Below are 12,254 nucleotides of genomic sequence, written 5' to 3' on the forward strand. Positions count from 1 at the left end.
AACTTCCGACACTATCTACTAGGTCATTTATATATATTGTGAAAAGCAATGGTCCCATAACACTCCCCTGTGGCACACCAGAGGTTACTTTAACGTCTGTAGACGTCTCTCCGTTGATAACAACATGCTGCGTTCTGTTTGCTAAAAACTCTTCAATCCAGCCACACAGCTGGTCTGATATTCCATAGGCTCTTACTTTGTTTATCAGGCGACAGTGCGGAACTGTATCGAACGCCTTCCGGAAGTCAAGAAAAATAGCATCTACCTGGGAGCCTGTATCTAATATTTTCTGGGTCTCATGAACAAATAAAGCGAGTTGGGTCTCACACGATCGCTGTTTCCGGAATCCATGTTGATTCCTACATAGTAGATTCTGAGTTTCCAAAAACGACATGATATTCGAGCAAAAAACATGTTCTAAAATTCTACAACAGATCGACGTCAGAGATATAGGTCTATAGTTTTGCGCATCTGCTCGACGACCCTTCTTGAAGACTGGGACTACCTGTGCTCTTTTCCAATCATTTGGAACCTTCCGTTCCTCTAGAGACTTGCGGTACACGGCTGTTAGAAGGGGGGCAAGTTCTTTCGCGTACCCTGTGTAGAATCGAACTGGTATCCCGTCAGGTCCAGTGGACTTTCCTCTGTTGAGTGATTCCAGTTGCTTTTCTATTCCTTGGACACTTATTTCGATGTCAGCCATTTTTTCGTTTGTGCGAGGATTTAGAGAAGGAACTGCAGTGCGGTCTTCCTCTGTGAAACAGCTTTGGAAAAAGGTGTTTAGTATTTCAGCTTTACGCTTGTCATCCTCTGTTTCAATGCCATCATCATCCCGGAGTGTCTGGATATGCTGTTTCGAGCCACTTACTGATTTAACGTAAGACCAGAACTTCCTAGGATTTTCTGTCAAGTCGGTACATAGAATTTTACTTTCGAATTCACCGAACGCTTCACGCATAGCCCTCCTTACGCTAACTTTGACATCGTTTAGCTTCTGTTTGTCTGAGAGGTTTTGGCTGCGTTTAAACTTGCAGTGAAGCTCTCTTTGCTTTCGCAGTAGTTTCCTAACTTTGTTGTTGTACCACGGTGGGTTTTTCCCGTCCCTCACAGTTTTACTCGGCACGTACCTGTCTAAAACGCATTTTACGATTGCCTTGAACTTTTTCCATAAACACTCAACATTGTCAGTGTCGGAACAGAAATTTTCGCTTTGATCTGTTAGGTAGTCTGAAATCTGCCTTCTATTACTCTTGCTAAACAGATAAACCTTCCGCCCTTTTTTTATATTCCTATTAACTTCCAAATTCAGGGATGCTACAACGGCCTTATGATCACTGATTCCCTGTTCTGCAGCTACAGAGTCGAAAAGTTCGGGTCTGTTTGTTACCAGTAGGTCCAAGATGTTATCTCCACGAGTCGGTTCTCTGTTTAATTGCTCGAGGTAATTTTCGGATAGTGCACTCAGTATAATGTCACTCGATGCTCTGTCCCTACCACCCGTCCTAAACATCTGAGTGTCCCAGTCTATATCTGGTAAATTGAAATCTCCACCTAAGACTATAACATGCTGAGAAAATTTATGTGAAATGTATTCCAAATTTTCTCTCAGTTGTTCTGCCACTAATGCTGCTGAGTCGGGGGGTCGGTAAAAGGAGCCAATTATTAACCTAGCTCGGTTGTTGAGTGTAACCTCCACCCATAATAATTCACAGGAACTATCCACTTCTACTTCACTACAGGATAAACTACTACTAACAGCGACGAACACTCCACCACCGGTTGCATGCAATCTATCCTTTCTAAACACCGTCTGTACCTTTGTAAAAATTTCGGCAGAATTTATCTCTGGCTTCAGCCAGCTTTCTGTACCTATAACGATTTCAGCTTCAGTGCTTTCTATCAGCGCTTGAAGTTCCGGTACTTTACCAACGCAGCTTCGACAGTTTACAACTACAATACCGATTGCTGCTTGGTCCCCGCATGTTCTGACTTTGCCCCGCACCCGTTGAGGCTGTTGCCCTTTCTGTACTTGCCCGAGGCCATCTAACCTAAAAAACCGCCCAGCCCACGCCACACAACCCCTGCTACCCGTGTAGCCGCTTGTTGCGTGTAGTGGACTCCTGACCTATCCAGCGGAACCCGAAACCCCACCACCCTATGGCGCAAGTCGAGGAATCTGCAGCCCACAAGGTCGCAGAACCGTCTCAGCCTCTGATTCAGACCCTCCACTCGGCTCTGTACCAAAGGTCCGCAGTCAGTCCTGTCGACGATGCTGCAGATGGTGAGCTCTGCTTTCATCCCGCTAGGGAGACTGGCAGTCTTCACCAAATCAGATAGCCGCCGGAAGCCAGAGAGGATTTCCTCCGATCCATAGCGACACACATCATTGGTGCCGACATGAGCGACCACCTGCAGATGGGTGCACCCTGTACCCTTCATGGCATCCGGAAGGACCCTTTCCACATCTGGAATGACTCCCCCCGGTATGCACACGGAGTGCACTTTGGTCTTCTTCCCCTCCCTTGCTGCCATATCCCTAAGGGGCCCCATTACGCGCCTGACGTTGGAGCTCCCAACTACCAGTAAGCCCACCCTCTGCGACCGCCCGGATCTTGCAGACTGAGGGGCAACCTCTGGAACAGGACAGGCAGCCATGTCAGGCCGAAGATCAGTATCAGCCTGAGTATCAGCCAGAGACAGAGCCTGAAACCGGTTCGTCAGACAAACTGGAGAGGCCTTCCGTTCAGCCCTCCGGAATGTTTATCCAGTCAGTAACTTTAATCCACGAGGAACAGTTTTAGGTTGTAACAAAGCATAAAACTTGAACACAATACTGATACAGACATACACAATATTTTTAGTCATCCTTAACCCGATAGAGAAAAATCAGCTTCATTATCAGACTTGCAGTTGTTACAAATAAAAACATTGTCATGTATGGCACACCTATCATTTGCACATTTTCGACACTTTGTGCACTGTAACCATGTGGCTGGTGGTCTTGATCTAGAGTAGGGCTCCATACAATCAATACAAAAGCAGTCGTCTTCCTCATCAAATGATTCCTCGATATGAGATTTTCGTCTTCCTGTTTTAGCTTTCTTGTTTTTATTTTTCTGGACACCAGTCGTCATCTTGCAGGCTCATTTGCTTATTTGCCTCAGCTGCCTTTGCTGCTTTTACTGGCGAATCAGTCAGGATACCACTCACTCGTTTACCACTTATTATGTGATCTTGCGGAAAGTGTCTCAGTGCTTCAGGCTGCACATGTGTGTGTAAGGATTGTGCAGCAGCAACTGTGGAGGTGCCGGCCGCGGTGGTCTATCGGTTCCGGCGCTGCAGTCCGGAACCGCGGGACTGCTACGGTCGCAGGTTCGAATCCTGCCTCGGGCATGGGTGTGTGTGATGTCCTTATGTTAGTTAGGTTTAAGTAGTTCTAAGTTCTAGGGGACTTATGACCTAATAGTGCTCAGAGCCATTTTTGAACTGTGGAGGTGCAGAGCATGGGGCTTGATTCACAATGTTTTAAATGGCTCCAAGCACTATGAGACTTAACATCTGAAGTCATCAGTCCCCTAGACTTAGAACTACTTAAACTTAACTAACCTAAGGACATCACACACATCCCTGCCTAAGGCAGGATTCGAACCTGTGACCGTAGCAGCCGCGTGGTTCCGGACTTAAGCGCCTAGAACCTCTCGACCACAGCGGCCGGCGGGATTGATTCCACACTTGTAGCTATGCTGGGAACGCTTTCCCCAACTGAGTTCGTAAGAGACGCAGAAAGCAGAATTTTACCCTCTTTGAATGGCTGGTCCGCCGCAGCAGAGGGCAAAAAGTCATCGTCTTTAAAGATATCTCTGTTAAATGGTCTTACTCCGGTCACTATAAATCCAGCCTTGATGTTATTTGCCGTAGCAGCGCTAAGCAAAGATTGCTTCACCATAAATAGAATGCCATATATTATCATAGTGTTTCCAGCGTTGTTTTTCATCACGGGTCTGATGCTGAGTTAATATATTTTGTAAATGGGCCAAACACCGCCATATCGAAAGGTTGCAATTTATGAGACGTGCGTGCCGGAAAAGTGGGCAGGGCAACGCCGTTTTCTATAGCTACGTCTAACACTGGAATATCACGTGCGACTGATGACTGTCCAGAAGAAGGAGAATGAGCGAATGTCTTGCTCTGTCATCTCGCCTGTCTTATTTGCAGACCCTGGGTTCCCTTTTGGCCCATTTCGGAGGAAATAATCCCTGACGTTCTTTCTTGGAAACACAACGAAAGGGGAGATTGCGTTTCCACACGCATTTAGAGCCAGGGCAACAGTAAGTAGAGTTACTCTTCCCACAGAAGTTACAGCATCGACTTGTTTCAAGTCACTTTCTTGCTACAATTTTGACAGGCGTTTGTACCGCAGTGACAGCAGTCTCGTCCACGTTATACACGTCTTGACACTGAAATTTATATCGATGATAAACTTCACTCATAACTGTAAAAAATCTCCCTACTTTGTGCCTTTTGAAACTTGAAGCCCTGCTTAGGCTCGTAGCCTGTGGTGTGCGGATGGAAAGCGTTTCCTTTCTTTTGATGATTCCTCCAAACCAGTCAGCGGAAGCTAGTTCCGCGCCACTCGATTCAACGGTAAAATTGACATTAAATGTTCTCGGCATATTGATATGCTAGACTTCTCACTTCCTTCCTGTTCTTCGGAGGAGACCTGCCGAGATCGCTTATAAGTGATGCTTGACACAAGCATCTCTCCCGATTCTGAAGATAAACAGGCAAGAAAAATAAATTTTAACAGGCCCGTATACGCTTTTCTGGGTCCATCTTTTATGATTGAGGAGATTAATTTACTTTAAAATATATTGATGTATTTGCTCGTTATATTACAGCAATGATGCACAACGCTCAAGTGGGCGACGCTAATGTTGCAAAATGAGCTGACTACCTCCTTCTGTTGCTTCCATTCGCTTACAAAACCTCCGCAACATCGTATAATTCATATTGTTCTTTTGCGCCGCTTTTCGCAATGAAGATGAGCCACTCAGCACTTCATTTACCGCCGGCCGCGGTGGTCTAGCGGTTCTGGCGCTGTAGTCCGGAACCGCGGGACTGCTACGGTCGCAGGTTCGAATCCTGCCTCGGGCATGGGTGTGTGTGATGTCCTTAGGTTAGTTCGGTTTAAGTAGTTCTAAGTTCTAGGGGATTGATGACCTAAGATGTTGAGTCCCATAGTGCTCAGAGCCATTTGAACCATTTTGAACTTCATTTACTGCTTCAGCATATGTTTCCCTGGGCGCAATGTCTCTATAAGTCTTCTTTTTATAATTGCGCATTATACCTGTAAATAAACATAACAGTGTAAATGAGGGGAAAGCAAAAACACTTCGGCGCAAGTTGTCTTACTGTGGATAACATTAATCTAAAATTATTGTTTCGAATTTTATGTAGGGTGTATAACTACGTACTTGAAATGTTGGTCACTCAATTGTTGCAAAATGCGACTTGAAATCCGCAATTTTCTGCGCGCTATGAAGAAATACAAACAGCGTAAAAAAACTACTCCAGGACAAGAAAAACACTTTCCTGTCAGTAGCTCCTTATTATCAACTGGAAGCCGAAATGAAAAGGGTGGGAGGAGGGAGACTACCAGTGCTACCATCTGGTGGAGAAACGAAGAAACTGCTCTAATGGCTAAATTTTTATTTTCAAGTAACAACTTTCCCCTTGTAACAACTAGCTCCGTTTTCCCCTACGATGTCAGACAGTGGATCGTGAAGGTTACTAAAGAGACGAGGGACCACAGAGGATCAGGTAGCTTTTTAGACCGATTTGATGTTCTGAAGACCAGCATAGGAAACACATAAACAGTAAAAATATGATCTGTACACATCTAAGGCATCTATAGATAGGTCGTGTTAGGAATGCTTTATACTCCCAATGACATTGTATGAAGTAGTCGGCTGTGAACTTTATGGACTCGCTCTGCTTAAGTAGGATTTGACTTTGTTTTTTAGTTCACTGTGGTAATGATAACCTGTTTAGGGATATAAATGAAACCAATCATATCTTTTATTCCGAGTTGCTATATAACGTACGCCACCAGTTAGTTATTTGTCAATGTTTGTAGTGTTCGCTATGCGTGCTATTTTATCTTAATATGTCGATTGCCATTGGGTTTTGTGTCAGGCTATTTCTGATAATGTGACAACTACTTGTCTTACCATCTGTGATACTGCTTAGGCTGTGAATATGTAAATTATTATACACTCCTGGAAATTGAAATAAGAACACCGTGAATTCATTGTCCCAGGAAGGGGAAACTTTATTGACACATTCCTGGGGTCAGATACATCACATGATCACACTGACAGAACCACAGGCACATAGACACAGGCAACAGAGCATGCACAATGTCGGCACTAGTACAGTGTATATCCACCTTTCGCAGCAATGCAGGCTGCTATTCTCCCATGGAGACCATCGTAGAGATGCTGGATGTAGTCCTGTGGAACGGCTTGCCATGCCATTTCCACCTGGCGCCTCAGTTGGACCAGCGTTCGTGCTGGACGTGCAGACCGCGTGAGACGACGCTTCATCCAGTCCCAAACATGCTCAATGGGGGACAGATCCGGAGATCTTGCTGGCCAGGGTAGTTGACTTACACCTTCTAGAGCACGTTGGGTGGCACGGGATACATGCGGACGTGCATTGTCCTGTTGGAACAGCAAGTTCCCTTGCCGGTCTAGGAATGGTAGAACGATGGGTTCGATGACGGTTTGGATGTACCGTGCACTATTCAGTGTCCCCTCGACGATCACCAGTGGTGTACGGCCAGTGTAGGAGATCGCTCCCCACACCATGATGCCGGGTATTGGCCCTGTGTGCCTCGGTCGTATGCAGTCCTGATTGTGGCGCTCACCTGCACGGCGCCAAACACGCATACGACCATCATTGGCACCAAGGCAGAAGCGACTCTCATCGCTGAAGACGACACGTCTCCATTCGTCCCTCCATTCACGCCTGTCGCGACACCACTGGAGGCGGGCTGCACGATGTTGGGGCGTGAGCGGAAGACGGCCTAACGGTGTGCGGGACCGTAGCCCAGCTTCATGGAGACGGTTGCGAATGGTCCTCGCCGATACCCCAGGAGCAACAGTGTTCCTAATTTGCTGGGAAGTGGCGGTGCGGTCCCCTACGGCACTGCGTAGGATCCTACGGTCTTGGCGTGCATCCGTGCGTCGCTGCGGTCCGGTCCCAGGTCGACGGGCACGTGCACCTTCCGCCGACCACTGGCGACAACATCGATGTACTGTGGAGACCTCACGCCCCACGTGTTGAGAAATTCGGCGGTACGTCCACCCGGCCTCCCGCATGCCCACTATACGCCCTCGCTCAAAGTCCGTCAACTGCACATACGGTTCACGTCCACGCTGTCGCGGCATGCTACCAGTGTTAAAGACTGCGATGGAGCTCCGTATGCCACGGCAAACTGGCTGACACTGACGGCGGCGGTGCACAAATTCTGCGCAGCTAGCGCCATTCGACGGCCAACACCGCGGTTCCTGGTGTGTCCGCTGTGCCGTGCGTGTGATCATTGCTTGTACAGCCCTCTCGCAGTGTCCGGAGCAAGTATGGTGGGTCTGACACACCGGTGTCAATGTGTTCTTTTTTCCGTTTCCAGGAGTGTAATTCATACCTTATTATGTGACATTTTACTTTAAATGAACGATTGGGACTCATATGCACTAGGCGATCTCTCATCTAAAAGAATTTTATACTATTTCATTACATAAAAAAGACTCGCTTTGCTTGTACGGAGTTCTTGACTATACTCTGTCTAGTGCAGATCTTTAGGTGATTTTACATACTCCCTATTAAATCTGTCATGTAAAATAGTTTTATGAATAACTAATGAGTACACAAGTTTTAATCTATTTTGCTAGACATACAGATAGGCTTCGTTAAGGCTATTAACAAATATATACATATGTTTTAGCATATTTGTGCAGGATGTACACATAGATTTGATTTAACGATAACATTTCCATTATTTTTAAGTTTAAGCACAGTTACGAGTACCTGTACATCTTTACATCACTACATGTATACTCCTTTACTATGCTGGGGCCTGAAGACGGCAATCTTGAGTTGCCGAAACTGGTAGCATCTGAGATATAAAATAAAATAAACCCAAACATACAACTGTTTGTAAAGTTTTTTGAATCAAGAAAAACGTCAAACTGGTCTGAAGCGCTCGTATATGGCAATGATAAGCACTTCAGAGAGAGTGTACAAAGAAGGTAGCAGTAACGCAGTTTCATTCTTACTAGGAGGAAAGATTACGCATCATGTTCCTCATTCAGAAACCACATTTGAATATTTGTTTGTTCTAAGAAAATAGCTATATGCCTCATGTGAGAAGGAGAACTTCCACGGGCACGTGTCGAAATTCAACAACGGCAAGATCGTGACCTGTCGAGGATGTGGTTTATCCAAATGGTTCAAATGGCTCTGAGCACTATGGGACTTAACATCTGAGGTCATCAGTCGCCTAGAACTTAGAACTTCTTAAACCTAACTAACCTAAGGACATCACACATATCCATGCCCTAGGCAGGATTTGAACCTGCGACCGTAGCGGTCGCGCAGTTCCAGACTTAAGCGCCTAGAACCGCTCGGCCACACCGGGCGGCTGTGGTTTATCCCTCGAGTGCCTTGCGAATATGAAATCTGTGAGATCAGGAGGGTCGCACTCAACACTGTACAGGATCTCAGTGGTCACAGACAACTAGCGCCTGAGAGGACAGACATATTGTTCACTCAGTCGTGCAGGACAAAGTAGTAAGACTCTGGAGTCTGTTAGCAACTGGCTTGATGTTATGGGCGCCACTAGGTACACAACACGGTTATGTCCGGTTCGCATAGCCGGTAATCCGGATGTGGGACGTTACATTTCTGACGTATTAAAACCGATGTCTGTGCCTTGTCTTCGACGTCTCCGCAACGCCATCTTTCAACAAGATAACGCAAGGCTGCACATTACCACTGTCGTGACCTGTCTCGATACGAAGTGGGCTGACTTGTTGTCCAAGGTAGTACATTCCCCAGATCCCTCACCTATTTAACATATATTGTCATGAGTTCCTGGGGACTCACTCGCCTCCTACTACCATTGATGAACTCTGTCATAGAGCTGAGGCAGCAAATAAAAACGTGCTCGTATCCGTCATCCAAGCTCAGTTAGATTTTACGCTCAGCCGGGTTAGTCCCGTTGTTGCACCCAGACGAGGCAGCTCTGCGTATTAAATTTCACACCCTGTGTACTCCACAAAAAGCTACAAATTTAATCGTGTATACATCCTACTAAATTGTCTACAAACAATAAATAAAAATTCTTTACATTCTACTCTCTGTGGTGTTGCAATTTTAATGGCCAAGAGTATAATAATTACATCAGCTGCCACATCTGCTGCTGATACAGCAGGGTAAGTATTCCGTCTTTCAATGATTGTGCTAGTTTCTCTTTCCATCTACCCAGTCCTTAACCCTCTGTCCAGCCAATGCTAGGTCGGGACAGGTATGGTACTTCTCCAGTCATCTGGAAAACCAGCCATACCTGTACATAGGCTATTATTACGGCGGGACCGCCACTTCCAAAGTCGTTTTAAAGCTACCACCTGCAACACCTCACAGGTCCTCTCGTGCCCACCGCAGGGAGGAAGCTATGAAAGGAGAAAACTGTGTGACCCTTCCGTCTGTGTCTAGTGTACATCGCGCGGTGAAACGCGATATCGGTTCTAAAAGTGTTTATTAATTTTGTCACTCAGACAGGATTTGGGAAACAGCCTTGTATTTACCTCGGTATATGTACAAAACCGCCTAAAAGCCCCATCCAGGCTGGTCGCCACACCAGCTCTTCATTAATCCACTGGAAAAATGGTGGGGGCAAAGTGGAAGCGGTCGCATCTCAAGGCATGGCCACCATGTCACGTTTCCTCCCCCAGAAAAGAAGTGTAGGGAACGTGGAATAGAGGTACAAAGCACATCAATAATCCTTTTATTTTTATTTCTTTAACTTATTTATTTATTAAATACTACTGCGCATAGCAGGAAACCAGGATCGCGGATAGGACGTCATGACAAGTCACCACACAAGTGGGACAATCGACGTACAGTTTTTGGGTGAAGAACATTCAAGTCACCAGAGAATAATCAGTACTAAGAGTGGAAACGGAGCGGATCAACTCCTCTTTGCAATGACATCTTTACTCTGAGATAGTTTAAGACAGACACTGCAAAGAAAATTGGAGAAAAATTGTCTGTATTTGGGATTGCAAACAGACACTACAAAGAAAAATGGAGAAAAATTGCCTGTATTTGGGATTGCACACAACTGTACAATGTCATTCATTAAGGGACTGTCAAAAATCAAGGACATTTTTCTTGCTGTCAGCAAGCAAGTAGTGAATTGCGTGTCGGGAAGTATCTCGAGCCCGGAAAGAGGACCAAGTGAGGAGGTATCTGATGAGGAGTCATATGAGTAATTAGGGCCAGCATCTGTCGCACCAAGAACCACACATCTCCCGCTAATCCGCACACCAGGCGGTACTCGTCAGTGTGCAAACTATCAACGACGACACACAACGGGGTGTCCGCAAGATGAATTTGCTCCCCATTGATCGTAAAGTACCACGCAGACTGGACGTCAGTGGAAAGATAAGGAGCGCACACCGATCCCTAAACTGCACGCCAGTCGAAATGGGGATGCTTCCCTTTACCCACATTCTGTGACCTCTGCCGCTGAAGAAAGCCACAGGCGGTTGGTATTATCGCAGTACTGACATAGTTCAGTTGGAAATAAAACAAGGCCAGCGGGAAGTCCGAAAGAAGAATATGTGCTGAGAGAGGGTGGAGCAAAGGCCTCCAGCAACAAGCTAGTAAGACACGCAGGACAACGGCGCCACCGCGGCATTTGAGAGCGAACGAAAACGGCTATCAGTCTGTCAGGAACATGATACACCACTAAAGCGCCCTTGCATCCCGGGAGGGTGAGAGTCTCGTACCTTTCCTAGAACAGCAAGCCCGTGGCAAACATTAACCCAAAGGCGCTAGCATGCGGCGGGCCACGGACGGCGGAATAGGAAGTGTCTGCCCCACGTGAGGGATACGTGACGCCCTAGGCACCCAGTTCATAGTTGGGAGAGTAGGCGCCGGCAGTTTAGAGCAATCGTCGCCGCAGATCACTTGCGAAATCGAGTCCTAAACATCGGATACCAGCAGCTAACAGCAATAGTGCAGTGCTGTCCGTAAGAATCCCAGCACCTATAGCCACGCCGCTCCATTTTCGGTCTTTGAGGCAGCTACCAGAGGCTTCGCCGTAGGTGGCAACGCATGCCAGTGACTCACTGACCTCAGCACCGGTGCGAAGGACGATTACGACACCGTCAGCATAAGCAGTTCAGCTCAATGCATGGCCACCGAGAGACAGGGGTTGACGAAAGCTGCAGAGCAACGATTCCATGGCGAAAGTTTGCAACAGTTCAGAGAGCGGGCAGCCCTGACGCACCGAACTGCGGAACAAGATGTGGGGATTGAGACGGCCATTGTAGAGCACTTGAGACGTAGCTCCACGAAAGAGACACATTACAACGTCGGTGGTAGTCTCAGGCTATCCCATATTGCGCAGCACCCGTTCCAGGTAGTTGTGATCAACCCGAGCTAACGCCTGGCTGAAGTCAAGAGCTGCCAAAGGTTAAGGCACACGACGAGCGTGAGCAGGAGGCATTATGTCCCGATAGCGACTGAGGGCAGTGTAAATGTTATTGGCACCTCCCAAAGCAGTTTGATCAGGGGAAAACCACGTACTGGGCTGTCTCTTTAAGCCAACAGCTGGGTAAATATCTTCGTATCACTGTTAAGCAACGTCAACAGGCGGTAATCGCATGTCCGTCATGTACCCTGCGGCTTCTGGATGGGAAGGAGGGGACCGTCGAGGAAACCATCTGGAATCTGCACGATAGGCGACATAAGGGCCAGTAAGGGACGAAATGTCGGATAAAACTCTATAGGAGGGACATCAAGGCCGGTAGAATTGTCGTGGGACCCGCCTGGATAGCGTCATAGACTTAGTCCCCTGGGACGCAGATTCTTCTTTGCATCCCCAGGTGCCCAGCCAAAGGAGAGTCGGAAGACCGCCGTAATGTTGGCAGGATGGTGACGTTGTGCAGCGTTCAGCATAACTTAAT

This window comes from Schistocerca cancellata, chromosome 8 (genome assembly GCF_023864275.1).
Source record: "Schistocerca cancellata isolate TAMUIC-IGC-003103 chromosome 8, iqSchCanc2.1, whole genome shotgun sequence".
Taxonomy (NCBI): Eukaryota; Metazoa; Arthropoda; class Insecta; order Orthoptera; family Acrididae; genus Schistocerca; species Schistocerca cancellata.